Source organism: Alnus glutinosa, chromosome 12 (genome assembly GCF_958979055.1).
Source record: "Alnus glutinosa chromosome 12, dhAlnGlut1.1, whole genome shotgun sequence".
NCBI classification, from domain to species: domain Eukaryota; kingdom Viridiplantae; phylum Streptophyta; class Magnoliopsida; order Fagales; family Betulaceae; genus Alnus; species Alnus glutinosa.
The window spans coordinates 3,387,458-3,402,979 of NC_084897.1; the positions used below are offsets into that span (position 1 = coordinate 3,387,458).

General features: G+C 38.0%; 1 long non-coding RNA gene across 1 annotated transcript; it reads left to right on the top strand.

Moving 5' to 3' along the window:
• The first annotated feature begins 409 nt into the window (after positions 1-409).
• Positions 410-3,921, top strand: LOC133851164 (uncharacterized). The gene is made up of 3 exons (XR_009895758.1): positions 410-532; positions 629-670; positions 3,334-3,921. It is a non-coding gene; the product is annotated as an uncharacterized LOC133851164 (long non-coding RNA).
• The last annotated feature ends 11,601 nt before the right edge of the window (positions 3,922-15,522 follow it).

The following is a 15,522-nucleotide window of genomic DNA, read 5'->3' on the forward strand; positions in this document are numbered from 1 at the left end:
CACAGTGAGTGATTCGTAATTTAAGCCAACCCAAGAATCAATGGTGCAATTATCATAAAATTAGGTACCAACCACAATGACTTCTAAATTCACTTTGATACCATAGGAAACGATTTATTAATTAGGCCAATTACAGGGATTGATTGTGCATTTTTTCTTTTTCTTTTTCTTTTTTTTTTTTAAAAATAAAATAATAAAAAGAATTGTTTTTTTTTTTAAATGAATAAATTTCATTTTTTAGAAATATATTAACATATAATTAATTAAATGAAAAAAATGAAAATGAAAAGCAAGGGCAAAAGCTAATAGCAAACGGTACCGTTTAGATTAAAAAAAAAAAATCGAAAATAGTGGCGCTAAATGAAAATTTCGCACCAAATTAAATTGCGGTATCTGGCCGTACGTTTGCCCTAAATTCCTAATTCTAATCCCCTCTCTCTCTCTCTCTCTCTCTCACATTCTCCTCTCTGTTTCTCGCCTACTTCACTGGAAGAATACGAGGCTTGTCAAATCAACAATAGTGCATTTTCAGGTAGAGACTGCTGTTCATGGCTCTCTTCTTTCTTTCAAATGATTTATGCTGTTTTGCCGAGCAGTTTCTCATCTATTCTCTAATATTTTTCTCCAGCAATTTCATTTCATCATTGCAAATCCACAAGCTTCTCTATTGGTCAGCATCTCTCTCTCTCCCCACCTTTTTTTTTTCTCATATGGCAACTCTTAGCTCTGTGTTCTCCTTTGTAAAAGTATTTTTCTCCATTTCTACACTCGAAGTTCTTCTGGGTTATTTTCCCTTTTCGCTCGTACTAGCTTTTACGTATATGGGTTTGTGTGTTGTCACAATTAGTTTCCAGCTATTTTGGAGTCCCAAGCATATGATTGTTTTGATGTTTACATTTATGCTTTAGTGGGCCAACCAACGGTTGAGGAGGTAACCACCTCAGGCCCCTGCGTTCCATGTGCCCAACTGCCTGTTACTTTTAGTTTTTGCTTAGGTTTTCGCCCCTTTTTTTTTTTTTTTCTTTCTTCCGCTAATTTCAATTTACTATGATCTTTGTATTTTTGTTTCGGAATTTAAATTAAATTTCGTGGTTGGATCTTGCTTAATTTCTAGTGTTCCCATTGTGTTAGTCAAGAGGTCGAGAAATTTGTGAATTTTGCTTTCGGTTGTTTGAAATTTAAGTTATATATTTTGGTGTCTTTGATTCTGACTACTGAAGAGCGAGAACCTTATTGTACCAGAGACTGCGTTTGACCTGAGGAAGATGGTGAAGGGGCATTAGAAAAGAATTTCGGTTTCTCTTTTATTTTATTTTATTTTTTTGCTTTTTACCAATTTATAAATAAAAAAAAAGGGGGAAAATTAGCACCAAACGTTTCAGATTCATGTTTCAACCGGCGTTTTATAGGAGCTTTCAACATTTGCCTCTGTCGTTTTATAGGATCTTTTAACAAGTAATTAAATAAAAATAAGATTGGATAAATATGTTGTGAGTAATGCTTAAAAATTATACTGAGTGCTTGTTTAAAAAAAAATCTACAGTGTTGATTTAAATATAACTGCTATATATTATATAATCACTATTATATATGGAATTGATTGGCTGATTTAAACAGGGTAAAGTTGCTGTTGGTCTGGATCCATGTCCTTTTTTTTTTTATATCTTTCCTTTTCTTTTTCTTTTTTACAATATGAAGAAGTAATTCTTAATTTCTTTTTCTTTTGCCTGTTGAGTGTGCGTGGTAGCTCATCTATTATGCTTGCAATTATCTAGTATATAAGAGCATAGACTACGATTTATGCTTTGTTGTCACAATTAGTTTCCAGCTATTTTGGAGTCCCAGGAATATGATTGTTTTGATGTTTACTGTTGTAAACAGTTAATAAAAATTAAGTTTAAAGGCCCACTACAGTATAATTGTAAGAATTACAAGTTACTAATGAATTATGGAATTTTCTTAAATTCTGCTGCATTTTATTTGTTCAAAGCTCAATGCAAAGTCATTAAAGTTAGTGTCCTAGAATTGACCCAACTCTTTAGTTTCTAGATTGACCCAACCCTTATACTGAAGTGGGCCCAATTTTTTTTTTTTTTTTTTTTTTTCTTTTTTTATGTGCTTGCAGTTATCTAAGAATTAAGTATTAGTGGTGACACTAGTAGGTGGCCGCTAATGCCGATAATGCTTAACTATTAGCGGCGACTCTTGAACTCGGTTAACAAAAAATTGTGGCGGATAAAATTATTTTTAGCGGCCGTTCATTTCATCGCTATAAAACAATTATTAGCGGTGAGTCAAAAATGTAGCAGCCAATAGTCTTTTGTGTCTGACTATTAGCGGCCAGGTTTGGCTGCTGTTGATCAATAGTGGCCAAAATAATATTATTAGCGGCCAAATTTGCTGGCCGCTAATAAGCAAATTTTTTTTGTAGTGAACTCTCGGGCATACTCGTTTGCTAATTGGATCGCTTTCCACTAGCTTCGTGTTTGGAAGCATTCCCGAAAGCTCCCCTTTTCTTTCTACTTTAAAGATTAAGAGTCGTAAAGACGCTCATTTGCAATATTTTCTTCTTCTCCTTAAAAAAAAAAAAAACAAAATATCCCACAAGAATCAAAGAGCTTTGCATTCAAACCCATGCCCCTCACAGATTGCATTAGGGTAATGCTAAGGAGTAGCAATTTGCCCGCAAAGCATCCGCTTTTTTAGTGGTTAACCCAACTCGGGTTAACCACTTTTTATTAAAAAAAAAAAAGTTGGTTAACCCGAGTTGGGTTAACTAGTGAAAATGCGGACAAATTGCTACTCTGTAGCATTACCCAGTAGTAAAACCATCATGTACTTTTCAACCAGCTTGTACTATAGGCTATGACCATTGACCTATAGGCTATGTCATTTGGGAGGTACGCTGTTAAAAGTTCAATTTAGACGGCATCCCATATTGTGTTAACAAGTTTACTTTTCGACCTAACAATTTTTTTATTCTTTTTTTGAATCTTAACATGCACGTTATTGAAAGTCCTTTGTTTAAAGATAACACATTTTAAAAACCGATCTAGAGAGAGAGGCTCCCGATTTTTCTAGAGAGAGAGAGGGCGTCTTTGGCTGTTGTGGTGGGGGAGGGAGGCTTCACGCCTCCCTCCTCCCTTGGTTTTTTGGGTGTTGGTTAGTCTCCCACCCTTTAGGGGTGTGGAGTTTGTTTGTTTTTTCTAGTTTTTAGTTTGTGGTGGCAAGAGAGTTCTCTGTGGAGGGTGTCGGAGGGGTGTGGTTGATCTCGGAGTGTTGACGGGGGAATTCTGTGGCCTTACGTTCTCATGGTCGGATTTTGGTGGCTAGATCTACGATTCTCCGTTGTCTTCTGGTGGACACGCGCCTTCTAGCCTTATTCGCCGTCAGTCTCCGGTGCTTCAGCTGCTCTTCACGGCCGTGCGGTTTCACGGTGGTCAGTGCGTGGGCTTCACGCGCCAGTGCTTTCTTTCTGATTTGGGCGTGCGTGAGGGCTACAAACCATGTGTTTTTTTCGGCGTGTATGGTGGGGCTGGTGGTGATCGGATGCCTTTCGGTGTTTGGGGGTTGAAGGGATGCTATGGCGCCGGCGCGTGTGTTACATGCGCCGTCACAGATGGTGGCTCTCCCGGAAGACAGAATCCTCTTTGAGCTCTCCTGTGTTTGATTTAGTTGTGGGTTTCTCTGACAGTTTGCATTGTGCGTGTACTAATTCAGTCATTGGCTTTTGCTTAGTTTGTGTGACCGACTCCTTGTTCAAGTAAAGGTGTATATCAACGCAGAGGCACTATTCTGTTGGTTGGATTTTCTTAGTTGCAACTGTCTGTATTTATTTGAGTTTTTTGACTTAAATTGAATGTACACCTAGGGTGGATGAATGCTGCAATGGTTGTATGTTGTATGAATGATGCATTGTTTGTTGTAATGTTTGGTTATATCAATGAAAAAAAAAAAAGATAACACATTTTAGATAGTGTTTTTTTTTTAGTTGAAAAAATATTTTGATATGACATAAAAAAATAAAGTAATTTAAAATGTTTTTTTGTTTAAAGCTATTTATTAATGCCTTTTCTCTTTGGCTAAAAGTCAAAAAGCTTCTCTAAGGCGCATTATCAAATGAGACCTTGATCTTTTCAATCTTTGCTATTTTCCTATACACAACATTTACATTATCATATCTCTGTCATGATACAATATTAAATTTTTACTCATTCTAAAAATTTAAACTTATAAGAAATAATAAATTATATAATTTAATTAATATATATTCTTACATTTATGGGTACACATGCCAATTTTGTGTAGAAAAATAATTGAAATTTATCCCCTTCCCATCTCCAATGTGGATGTCTAACATGCATGTCCCTTTTGTGTAAGATATTGGCATTTCTTGAAGGCTCATATAGCATTTGACAGAAACTACAAGTTCTGATTTTGCAATATATAATTTATTCGTTGTTTTAACATCCATCTATTTATTCCTGCACCATATTGTATTTTTTTTTTTTTTAACACCCATATCTATTTTTTCGTGCATATAATAAAATTATTAATCATGTAGCTGAGACTATTTGACATAGTATAGGAACAAGAATACGCGCGCGCGCACACACAAGCTATGGCCTTGGCGTCTCACCAAGCCAAGGAACGGCTCATATCAAAACACATAGAAGGAGGCTATATTATTGCATGCATAACATTACATGAAGTTATTCTTAAATAGTTTCACGTAGGAACCCGAGGAACCCTAACCCTAAGTTAGGTGGGTTAGGGCTAAGCCCATTATTAGTGCAACTTAAGATGAGCAGGTTATAGATCCAGCCCTTTATTGGAATACAAATTACTACTTAATACGTGACAAATTCCAGGCTCCATCAATAGTACAGAGGGTCCTAATCTTTTTGAAGAAACCTCCCTGCAATTTTCCCACCGGCACCATTAGGATAAAGCCCACTAACTTTGTGCTCGCTGCTGGTTGCATATATTATCCTCAAGATCTCCGGTGGCGTTCAAGAACACGAAAGGGAATTGGAATTGGCGGAGAGAATGTTGTTGTTCGTATGATTTTCTGCCCCGAGAAATAAAGGTACTTCTAAGCCTTCATCTTTGTTGCCACACATGGCCAGCTTGTTTCTAAGCTCAAAGAGTTTGATAGTAAACTCGGCTACGATCATGTTGTACGGCTGCACCATCTGGTTGGCTCTCTCATATAGCAGTGTTCTTATAACCGCATCCTGCTCGGTCTCCACGCCCAAAAGTGATGCAACCATCTGCCACAAAAGAGTATTGATTAGTTTTATAGGGTGAGATTTGCATGGTTTGAAAAAAATGGTTTTAAGCGTTTGGGATATTTTGTAAGTTGACATTGTATTAAAGCAAAGGTTATGAGTTCTAACTAGGGCTAACAAAACAGGTTGGCGTGTCGGGTTCGGGCTGACCCGCTTGATCCGTTAGGGTCAACCCAAACCCAACACGTTAATTTGCTGGGCAACCCGACAGATCCATTTAGCGAACATCTTATCTCCGTCATTCAAACTTTGTGTTCATCATTCACAATGAAATATTTTAGGTACTAAGCGGTAAGGATGAGTGTTAAAATATGATTAAATCAACTATTTTCTATTTGCTTAAAGTTTTTAAATATGTAGTTTTTTTGTTAAAAAGAAAAGAAAAGAAAGAAAGTATATATGGAGGTTCTTACACTGAGAGAAGTTTTGTTGACTAGGTTTGGAATGGTTCCAACATAAGCCACCAATCCTACATAAGGGATCACATAAGATGCTAAGAGATAGTTGGTTGTGTCTAAGTAAGGGTAGAATGGAGGGCTCAATTTGAAACCAACTGCATCGTCAAATAGGTTTGCAAAATTCTGAGGGCTAAGAGCCTAAGATCCAACAGGCAACAGCGGCCTTGGAAATCCTCCTATTGTTGTAATTATAGACCTGACAAATCGCCATCGAAGAGCTAGCATCAGTTTATTAAAAATAAAGGCTCTCGATCTTCTGGAAATTTTTGGCCTAATTTCCTGAGGTATCCCGGGTTTGGGGACAAGGATTTTCTTCGGTTCAAATGAACGGGAGATGAGCCAGTTAGTATAAAAATAAGAATGAAATTGTCATTTCATATTTTTTGAACAATTTTACCTTTTCATTTAAACTAACCGTCTTTTCTCCAATTCATTTAAACTGAAGAGGATCCAAATGCAAGGTTCGGGGTGCTCGGCAAGTGTATCGCACACCTCGAGCCTTGCACTCTATTCTTTCATTTTCAGCTCGAATTCTATTCTTAATTCCAAGAAATCTCAATTCAAAAATCAAATGATTAGACAAATTAAGAAAAAAGGAGGCAATCATTATAAAGTAAATGAATTGAAAAAGAAAAAAAAAAAAAAAATTCTGTAGGACCTGACATGACCAACTTCCTCATATCCGAATTCCTCAATGATCCTGGCAACTAAAGGGTCGAGATTGGCCTTCTTAGCACAGACAGGCGGCCGGCCACCCTCGGCATAAGATGGAGCAATGCTGTCGAGCCCTTTACCAAGAGCACCATTCAAGAAAAACTCTGCTTCAAGGAATTCAAGGTTAAGAGCAAATTGAATCCGATCAGTATCACCGGCTACAATTGGCCCGCAGTTGGGAACATTCATCACCTGGCTAAATTCCAATGTAATAAGAAAGATAACAACGAAGAAAGGGCTGCCCATTGCTTCTTGCTTCTTGCTTGGTATATACGTGCATGACTAATAATCATTACCAAGCTTATATAGACACTAGTCTTGTTGGTACAGTTTCCGGTATGGTGACGTGTCGCCTGGTGATTCGCTGCTAGGTTCTGATCTACTACTTCAATCCTGCAAAAAGAACAAACAACTCGTCGGGGGTGCCGACTACGCCCACTCCGATGCCTAAGTCAGTTCAAATCAATTTTCTGAAGAGTATTTTCAATCTCAATCTCAAGAGCTCAGAGAATTCGTAATTTCATACCTGGTGTGACGGTCTTATTTATAGGCCAGACTTGCGGTCTCACCAGACTTCTTGACGACTAGTTGGATTAGGAGTTTGAGTCCTAGCTTGGTTGAACTTTAACCATATCTTCAGGAAATTCGAATGGGATTGTAGAGTCCGAAGTTGATTGCGTTTGCACCTCTTTAAACTTGATTTTGTATCAATAACTATCTTATCCCATTAATTATGGAATTATGGTTTATCCCTGATCTTTTGGGATTCTATCTTTATCGCATTCTAAGACAACTGCGGCACACTTCAGCCAACCTCCGAGGTGATGATACCCGAGATATGTTCGCTCCAACTTGGAGATCTCGGGGTATCGCCGCACCATAACAGGGTTGTGTAAGGCCGAGATGTTGTTACTCCGACTTGATATTACACCAAGGCGTTATTACCCCGAGGCGCTATTACCCCTGAGGTGTGATTACCCCGAGGCGCTATTACCCCTGAGGTGTGATTACCCCGAGGCGCTATTACCCCGAGACTCAAATATCCGAGATATGTTCGCTCCGATCAGACTAGGAGATCTCGGAATATTTTATATACCGTAACCTGGATTGTTAAGACCGAGACGTCGTTATACCTCCGAGATGTCTTTATACCTAGACGATCTTTTCTTTGCTGGTCGGGACAAATGTCCGAGACGTAACTCCGAGATGTTTCTGAATCCACGTGTCTCTAGGGTTGATTTTATCCCTAACAGTTACCCCCCTAATTCTCTGATTTTAGAAATAAATGGAAATAAGAGAATTACTTTCCGTCTGCCAACCTGTGCCTGCTACTGTGAAGGGCGCGTCTTTTCAACAGTTCAAACATTTAAACCTTACCGCTTCTTTTTCCAATGACGACGTCAACTCTGTACCGCCGCCCTTTGTCATCATGAAACGGTACTGTCGAGGTAGCGCATTTAATTTTGGAATACGGAACACGCGCCTTTTGAACTTCGGAGATTTTGAAATGATGGGGCCTTTTGATATTTTGGACAAGTAGGGGAAGGGGTATTTAAAGTTTTGAACACTTTCACTGTTCATCCTCGTCATTTACCTATTCTCTCTCTCGACCCTCCATTGTTGCCTTCTTCTTAAACTCTTTTCTTTCTCTGTATCCTCTGTTTCTACCTTTCTTCTTTCTTCCATGGCTCCTAAGAAAGCTGCTTCGGCTGTTCCTGCTACGTCTCGGGCTTGAACGAAAAGGTCCGACGGCTTCGTGGATCTCTCTCCCCTGGAGAGTAGGGTGGAAATCGCCCTTTTTGCGAAGCATGAGGGTGTTCTTCGTCTGAACTACGAAATTCCTCCAACAGTGAGGATGTTCTATCAAGCGCCTAGAGCTCGGATTATCAACGGCGGCGACATTACCCTATATGAGAGGATGTTTCTTGCTGGGCTACGGTTACCATTTCCGGAGATTGCTCGGGATTTCGTCCTTTTTCTGATGGTTGCACCCAGTCAGATTATGCCTAATGCCTGGAGGTATTTGTTTGCTTCGTACATCCTTTGGAGGCTCGTGTTGAAGAAGGAGATGAAGATCCTGCAATTTTTCAACATCTACAAACCGAGGCAAACTTCTGAGGGGATGATTGAACTCTGTGTTCGTTACCCGCCTGTCTTCATCAAGCTCAAGAGTGGGCTAACAAACAACAAATTCTGGGAGATGCAATTTTTCAGAGTTTCTGGGGAGTGGAAATGCCCTGAAGGTACTCTTCTGCCTGAAAACCGTAGGATGCCTCAGACCTGGCAATTGCTACGACCTGACCGAAGAGACCCCCCTTCACTCAGTGTATCCGACCAGGAGGATGTCAAGAAGATAAGTGGGTGGTCCGCAGCTAGGGTCAAGGCTGACAAGTTTGAGGAAGTTGATTTTGACAATCTTGTCACCGAGGAGAACTTAAGGCAATTTCTTGGGTACGACATCCCGAGAGACAAACAGCTTATTACCAAGAGAGGGGCTATTAAGAAGAGGAATGATGCCCCTCCATCTCCGAGGCCTGTTACTAAGAAGAGGCCATTCAAAAGTTCCGAAGAAATTCCCGAAGACGTCCATTTGCGGAAGAAACAGAACATTTCTCTAGCTGCCTTGGGTGCAAGGAGAACTCCCCCTTCAGTACCGTCATCTGGAATGAACGTTGAAGAAGGATCTGCAAGTTTTCGGGGTTTCATTCCAGAAGTTTCTCCTACACCAGAAGCTAGTGCTGCTCCTTCCTTTGTTTTAAGGGATGAGTCTGGCTCCGAGGCATCGTATCAGGGTGAACAGGGTGCAGAGACTTCTTTTGAAGAACCTCCTCTCGGAACTTCGACAGTTATTGCCCCGGAACCAGAGAGATCTGGAGAAGGAGATGAAACTGTTCCTGAGGCCCGAGACATACAAGTCGCGCGCAGGGTGAAACATCCGGCCAGAAAGCTGAAGTTCACAGCCCAGGACCGAATTGCTGAAAAGATCTTGGAGGCCGAGCGGATGTGGGGCAAGGCGGTTATAAGACCTTCTGATGCCGAGGAGGTGCGTCAAGAGCCCACTGCTTCAGGTGGTGAATCTCTTGAAGGGAGGGATGAGGAAGCTGGCACCCCCCGAGATGAGCCTCTTGTTGAGGAGTTTGAAGCCGAAGGTACTCCCCGGACTCCTTCTTCGGAACGTCCAGATACTCCACCACCTCCCGAGGAGAACCGTGAAACGGGGCATGCCACCCCCCAAGCTCCATGTTCTGCACCTGTACAACTTGAAATTCATACTAGAGCACCTGAGGTTGAAAATATCGAAGAGCCTAGAACTTCTCGGGAAGCGGTTGATCAGGATATGCCGGGTGCCACTTCTGAAGTACAGGGTGCAAGTCAACCCGAAGTAACTCCCCATCTCGGAGTGCTTGAAGAGTCTCGGATCGACTCCGAGAACATCACTCCTGAAGCAGGTGTGCTTCCCGAGTCTTCTACTAGGAGCGGGTCTCGTGTTGAGGCCAGCCCTTCCAAACTAAGATCTGATGGGTCCGAAGCGGCTCCAAGTACAGGGGCTGTACCTCCTGTGTGTCCTAGCTCCTCATCTCGGGTCTCAGCTGGTTTTGAAGTTTTGGGCAGAGGCCTTCTGGGTCATCCAATGGAGGCTATAAAGAACCTAATTCCCGAGGGGTATCTGGGAAATGTAGAGGTGTCTATGATATCTCAAGCTACAGAACATTTACAAACATGAACCAAAAGTAGTTGTTGGCTTTGTGACCAAGATTGTGAATCAAATTGGAAAACACATAAACAAACGTATCGGATCCACAGTAGCCTAAATCATCATCACATATTCACATTGATTACTAAAAATAATATAAACTCCTAAAATTAACCGCAACCAAGCATGCAACTAAATATTTAAAGCAATAAAGAGATAGAAACATATATTTGGTTACGAAATGAAAACTCTTTGCAACAAAGAGAAAAATTACTCCGGAGCAGCCAAACCCAGAAAATCAACAATAAAAAATAAAAAAAAAATAAAAAAAAATAAAAAAAAAAACTAGTTACAAGATATTCGTACTCAGAATATCTTTACAATAGTCATATCTTGAACTTTAATAAGTACCTATACTTGAGCGCCTCTCTACCATACCCGTCTGAAGAGTTCTTCAATTAACTTCCTCAACTAGAACTCATTTCTAGTTACGCTTCAAACGGTTGAATAGTTACAACACAAATAACTCTAAGAGAAATAGTACATATAACAATTTCTGCCAAAAAACTCTTCTCTTAATACATTGGAATTCTATTCAGAATTCATGAAAAAACAATGCCTAGAAGCCCCTTTAAATATGTTTCGGAAATTCTAATTCTGTTCAAATTCGGATTTCTACTCGACGGCATCCAGACAGGACTTTGAGAGTCCTAACAGGCAATAGCAAACCCTTTGTCTGCAGTCTTCACTTTTGCGTCCAGACATCCTTACAAATCGATGCTCTCGGTGGTTTGCGTCCACTGGGCCGTCCGAACAGGTTGCGAACAGGAGCTCCTTGTGGTTTACGTCCGCTTTACCGTCCGGATAGGTATCGAATACTGACTTTCTGTGACTTGCGTCTGGATGCTGCTTCTGGCCGTCTTGACGGTCTGCAAGAAAAACCGTACCGATTTATCTGAGCTGTAAAGTCTTTCGAATTTATTCTATCATTCTCTGGAAGATACATTGCCTTGTTCAGCCATTTCCCTTTTTGATCAATTGTTTTGTTAAGCTCTTTCCATTCTGGATTAAATATTCTGCAACATGATCTTCTAAAATTACAGTGTTCTTGATAAGGCAGTGTTTTTATCGACTAAATGTAACTAATGAAAATAAATCAACAATTACAAACCCATGTATGAAGATCTTCTGATGGTACAATATTAAACTTAGACATTTTGCAAATCTAATGTACCATTCACATATTTAACATACCAGAACTACATGCCCCAAATATGTAAGGAAAAAATACAATTTAACCCCCCAAACTACCATCCTTTCTCCAGATGGCCCCCAAAATTACCAAGGCTTGCATTTTGGCTCCCCAAACTACCAAAACCTTTGAAAAAGACCCATTTGGCGAAATATCTCTATAATACCCCTGCCACGTGTCATTTTTCAATTAAAAAAAATCAAAAAAAATTAAGAAAATTAAAAACTAGAAAAAAAAAAAAACCAACAAAAATTTTATTTTTTTATTTTTTATTTTTAAAATAATATTGCGATCGACCGAAGGACGTACTGCTTCTTTCCAACATCGTCATTGGGCACGATGCACTCCTGCAGCTCGATGAACTAGTCCCCACCTCTCCGAACGAGGACATGACTAATTTTATATCCTTCGATATCTATGATATTGATATTTCAAAGGTTATGAATGATTTCAATCTAAATTTTGTTTTGTTACAAACGATGTACAGGCAAATATATCATCGTTGTGGAAGACCTCGATCGGTTTCTGACGGAGAAATCAACGGCCGTGAGCTTGTCGTTGATGTTCATATCCATTTTCCTCTCTATGATTTTTGGCATTCAAAATGTTGGCCAATAACTACCTGGGGTCAAGGATCACAAGCTTTTCTCTTAAATTTGGCCGTGAACAGCGAGCTGATGATTACAAATCGGAACTCACCGAGCCGAGTTATAAAATCGGTCATCACGGCGTTGCAAACGGATGGTGATTGGAGGGTTGTCGGGAAGATCGGGTCGCGGTTGAGAAATAATGCCACCCCAAACACCCATTTTTAAAAAAAATTCAAAAAATTCAAAACAATAAGAAATAAAATTTTAGTTTGTTTATTTTTTTTTATATTTTTTTTTTGAAGTTTTTTTAATTTTTATTATTATTATTATTATTATTATTATTTTAATTGAAAAATGACACGTGGTAGAAATATTATGAGGATATTTCGCTAAAATAGACATTTTTCAAAGATTTTGATAGTTTGGTGGGTCAGAGTACAAGCCTTAATAGTTTGATTGGCGATCCCAAAAAAAGATATATATATATATATATATATATATATATATATATATATATATTTCCCCTATATGCAACTTCCAGCTCATAGTTCCACTATTTTTTTATTTTTTATTTTTGGCTCATGCTCTCTTTCAACCAAACTCCACGTTAAAAGCTGAGCATACAAAAAAAGAGGAACCCACTCGTGCAGTTACTTTAATGTACTCTCTAGTACTAGTTCCAAAAACACCCAACATAGACATGCCTCTGATAAACCACGAATCAAACACACAACAGAATATATATATATACATATGCAAGCAATATATTGTCTCAATCACAATGTTCTAGTGATATCAACGAACATGTTCCAACTTTCTAAGTTTAGGCTTAATTTTGTCATGATTAGATAAGCCTAACGTTGTGAAAATGTCCCACTAACAAACCAAGTAATTCTAGAAGTGCTCTATATATCCCTCCAAAAATTATATGACTTTTAAAATTACTATCAGATTAAAATTTAATAATAATTTATTACAAATTAAATAGTAATTTTAAAAGACACATCATTTTCAGAAGGATACAAGAAAGACACAATACAAGAAATTAACCATATTACAATATTGAAACAATTTAGAATCTGCTGTGCATCTTTGTTATTAGACAGGCCTAAATAGATTCATAGCTGTGTTAATTGGAAAATATGCCGGCCATAACCGCTTAATTTAGACCAAGGGCAATAGCAGATTTTTGGAGGGTCAAAACGGACGACGGGTCACCTAAAATACAAGAAAAAAAATTACCGGAGTGCGTCGTTTTGAGGCCATTGAGGAAGTCTCCGATGCTTAAATCAATAAATTTGTTGAGGAAAAATAAAAGAGAGAGATAGCTCTTTGTTTTACTACCGCCAGATGGACCTGTGATTATAGAATAGCCATATATAAATAGGAAGCTTTTAGGATTTTTATTCTTTCCATTCCAATGAGCAGGCATTTATGTTAATTGAGCCCAAAAGTTTTGGCTTTAGACTTATTTATGGTATCATCACTAGGCAAGTTTAGGCATGCCCCTTTGCCTCTGGCAAAGGGCATCCTCACTCGCCACGGTTTCGTATGTGGGTCTCAATTAAGATGATCACTCTGACGTTCGGACTTTTATACGTTAGAATATAAAATAAATAAGTAAATTCATTTCTTTTTATTAAGTACTTAAACTTTTGAGATAAATGGTGATATATTTAACATGATATCTATGCATGTCAAAGGTCTTGAGTTCGAACCTAATGACCTCGTCATTCAATTCCCAGTTCAATTAAATAATAATTCACATGTTGGACCTCACTAACTAAGGGGCACTTTAAGCCCGCATGTGAGGAAAAGTGTTAGAATATAAATAAATAATTAAATTCATCTCTTCCTATTCGCTTCTTAAATTTTTGAGATAAGTGGTGATATGATTTAACACTACATATATTAAAGTAGAACAAAGCCAAATGAGATTGGAGGAAATTTTTTACACTCGGTTTATTAAACTCGCATCTATCCTTAATTAGAGCATGTAATTCCCACAAGCATTTTTAATTCTCCCATGTTCTAATTAAGAACCAATGTAATAATTTTAATAGACTGAATTGAAAAAATTTCCTTCCACCCAATTTAAATAAAAACTTTATTTCATTCATTGTACAACAGGCACTCTAAAAAAACACACACACACACGCACACAAAGGCATTCTTTTAGCCTAAGCATCGATGTTGTTTTCCCCGTGCTGCAATTAGAGTCAAAACAATAAAAGGAAATATTACGGTTAGCAAAAAACAAACATTCAAAAAGATTACATAGTGAAAGAATAAAGAAATCTGAAAAATAAAATAAAATAATTTAAATGAGATAGTAATAATGAGTAGTTAAAATTATGAGGCTACTGGGGTGAATTAAAAAAAGTAACTCATCAAAATAGAGAAAAATAAATTTTAACTATTTAAATTAATAAAATTTAATGAGACTTTTAAGAATCCTCAAACCAAAATTAAAACTAGACTTTTCTCTCCTGATCAGCCGTCTTGCGCAGCTGCCACCTAAATCTCATTCTTATGAGTTCAAACTAATACCAACCGCCAATGTCGGCCTGAGAAGACAACCCGTAAGCAAATTTCTTCACGGTTTCTGACTCATCATTTTTATTTGACTGTTAACTAAAGTTTTTTTATTATTACTTTTTTATTGAATATGACAAAACGTGGGCTTTGTCTTTCTAAAGTTGCTGTTGGTTCCTCTTTGTTCATCGAGCAGGCATTTTTTTTTTTTTTTTTAAATTTTTTTATTGAATATGACAAAATTAAGAGAAACCAACATCAACTTTAGAAAATTCCGAACACATTTTTTCAAGGTTTTCTTTGTTTTTTCTTTTTTACTTGGTTTACTCAATGTACGTGTTAACCTTTCGCCTGGCAACGGCCAACGACGGTCATAAGTAGTTGAGTCCTACTTCTACTCCATGTCGTTTTCGCTTTGCTTCACTAATGTTGTCGGCGCGCCATTGACCCAATAACCAGCAGCCCTCTAATAAAACCTCAAAATTAGATTGATTGTTTTTTATTAACCAATTAGATTCATTAATTTGATATATAAGTTACTGAGACATTATAATTTTTTTTTTTTAATTTTTAAAGTTGCTGTCGGTTCCTAGCCTCTTTGGTCATATTCAATAAAAAGTAAAAAAAAAATGCCTGCTCGATGAACAAAGAGGAGCCAACAGCAACTTTAGAAAGACAAAGCCGACGTGTTGTCGATCATATTCAATAAATAGTGGGAAAAAAAAAAAAAAAAAAAAAATCAGCCAACAGTCTAATAAATCATGAGTCAAAAATTATGAAGAAATTTGCTTATGGTTTGTCTTCTTAATTTGCCAGCCGGTATTAGTTTGAAATCTCAAGAATGAGATTGAGTTGGCAGCTGCATGCGCAAGACGGCTGATCAAGAGATAAAAGCGTGGTTTTAATATTAGTTTGAGCATTTGTAGTAGCCTCATCAAATTTTATTAGATAAAATAGTTAAAAATTATTTTTCTCTATTTAGATGATC